Source organism: Acartia tonsa, chromosome 4 (genome assembly GCF_053477335.1).
Source record: "Acartia tonsa isolate MP-2025a chromosome 4, ASM5347733v1, whole genome shotgun sequence".
NCBI classification, from domain to species: Eukaryota; Metazoa; Arthropoda; class Copepoda; order Calanoida; family Acartiidae; genus Acartia; species Acartia tonsa.
Window position 1 is genome coordinate 37,543,798 of NC_137263.1, and position 3,111 is coordinate 37,546,908.

Sequence of the window (3,111 nt, forward strand, 5' to 3'; positions counted from 1 at the left end):
GTAGGATATTGTCATACTTGCTTTTGTGTGTGTGTGTGTGTCCTGTGTTTTATTATGTGTTTGTATGTATCAGGATTCAGGTCTAATTGTTATTTATTTAGTTTTCCTGTAAATGAGTAAGTTGTGCCTATTTTTAGAATTTTTTATCTAACACTTTAAACAATTTACTTGTTTACTATTAAAAGTCAGCCAGGGCTAAATCGTGTACAAGATTTTCTTATAGATATATAATATACTAGGGGCTACGCCCCTAGAGGCCTAGTGTTTTTTTTAGGGGGTGGGTCAATCCTTCAATTTTATTTGAAAAGGGAGCAAATTTGATAAGATATTTTTTTTATAAACGATTTCTCTAGGGTGATAAAAGAATAGTTCTAAATCTTCCCTTAGAAGCTTCCCTGTAAAGGTAGTATACATAATTGTACGATAGACTTAAACAGTTGCGTGCACCGGGTTTTGACAGTTGGGTCATAACAGTATGGGTGGGTACATTGGACTGTAAATTACACTGGTACCCAAACTTTTTGGATACTTTTATTGAATTTGATTGGTTGGTTTCATAAAAGTAATGTTTAAACTTTTCGACCAATAAAAATAAAAAAAATGAAGGCGATTCCAATTTTTATATTTTGTTTCATTTCACAAACCTATTGACTATCTTATAAAATTGCTAAATTTATTTGTTTTAAGTTTACTATTTGAAATTCTACAAAAGCCTAGAAATATTATCTAATTGTTTTATGTTACACAAGATTTTATTTACGTTTTAATTAAAAAAAGATTCTTTAGATATCTAGAAAATTCTGAGTAATATTTGCAAAGGTTAACCACAATAATGGATGTAGAATATACGTGGATATTATGACAGGGAGAAAATTCTCGTCAATTTGGTTTGTTAAAATGAAACCCTTTTATTGGTCAGTTCGTTCATCCAGTAGAAGAAGTAAAGGGGGTGGAATGGGGGAATTATTATTTTAGCAAGAGAAATAGAGAACATGAAAATCTGGTGTAAGATCCAAGTAATACTATATCCATTAACACAATATATATCAATGTATATCTTTACCCAGGGAGTAAGGGAGGGGACAATGGGCAAATAATTCAATTTAAGAGTTTTCGCTGAAAAGCAATGAAAACCAGATTTATCAAGAAAATTTGACCAAAATTGTAAAGGGATTATGGTAATATAATTTAGAACAAAATTAGTTTTAAGAAAAAATCATTTACTTGAAAATTAAATTACCAATACATCACAATGTAGTAAACATTCTGTAATTAATCACTAGAAAAATCTTGTTTAGAACTTCGTCAACCCTTCTCATATATTTTAAATTGCCACCTAAATTCAACGGGGTTCTTAGATTGTTTAATATATAAATATCACAGTAGAGTTTCTATACATGAAATGACATTTTCTTGGGAAAAAATATTTGTTAAAACCAGCCATCAATAACAAATTTTTCTGTCTGCTATATTCAAAACTAACTCAGCTAGTTAGCGGGGCATTGATGTGCTAGTACCTAAAGTCAGTCAGAACCTGCTGAATTCATGCACATTCCCTTCAAGCCAGTTTCCAAGGTCTGAGACTCTTTAAAATTGAATATTCGATCCATTGTCCCCTCCCTTACTCCCTGATCTTTACCTATATGTGTAAATTGTAATTTGTAAGATATACAAATATGCATAAAATAAGTAGAAAACAAGGATAAAACTGTCAAGAAATAACACAGGAATTTATTAGATAATTAGTGCTAGATACCCAATAGACTGAGAATTTACAGACGTTTAAAATGTAAAAGGTACCATTACAACTATTAAAAACCGTTTAAAGTTATTATTAATTAATTTTTTTGTTCATTTTATTAAATAACCCTTTTTAAAGTATCTGTTGTCGTGTAGGTTAAAGTTACTGAAACTATGTCAGGGGTGTATGAAATATTATAAATGAATTCTGGCCAAAAAAATAAGCAGTCTATATTAAATATCAGCAATTCACATATCCCACATTCATCGCATTACGGACGGACAGACAAACGGAATTATAGAGTAACTGCGCTACAAATAAAGGTTTTCAAGTTTGCAAGTACATGTCAAAGAGGGAGGGGATACTGGAATATTGAAAATTATACTGATTCCAAAAGTTTTATAAACACTTGAAACTAAAAGATACTTGCTTTTCAACCAATAATTATAATAGAAGTTTTATTAATTTATCGGCCATTGTCTTATCCCTTACGCTTGCTGAGTAATTGCAGAGAAGCTGAGCTACTAACAAGAGGGTCATTGTGGTAAATTTGCCTATGAATCAAAATATTGTTGACATAATGACAGACCGAGTAATTCTAAACTATTTTTAAATAATTTACAGGGTACAAAATTGATACACAGTTCAGTAATATATAGGTAATTTTTATTTTTATTAATGTAACCAGATAATTTTCTAGGGGCGATTTCTCTTGGGAGGATAGTGGTACCCTTCCCCATTATAGTTATAAACCTTCCCAGGACTTATGTGAAGCTACCCTGTAAAAGAAAACCACATCGATTTAACGGTTAGCGAGATCCTTTGGTACAAACAAACAGACAGACATCTTGTTACATTATTATAATGACTAGCGGATACGCCCCCTAGAGGCCTCTAGGGGCACTTGAGGAGGGGAGAGTCGAATTTGATAACCCAATTTATTATTTTAGATTTTATGAGAAAAGGTAAAAAAAATTTTGGGGGGTGAATTTTTATTTTGGGGGGGGGGGAGGGTTTTTTATTTTAGTTGAAAAAATTTAAAATAAAAATTTTTTTGGGGGGGGGATATTTCTAGGGGCGATTTATCTTGGGAGGGTGGTGGTACCCTCCCCCAAAATAAATATAAACCTTCCCGGGACCTATGAGAAGCTACCCTGTTAAGGAGAACCCGATCGGTTCAGCGGTTAGCGGGATCCTTCGGTACAAACACACAGACAAACAGACAGACGTTTGACCATATAATCATTCACATAATTAAACAAGATTTGATTTAGAGAATAGATCTCGTTGTGTGTCCCGTTCTCTATACTTTATGATCACAATGAATTGAAATATTATTTTTAAGTAATTTTTAGTACCGAAACTACTCT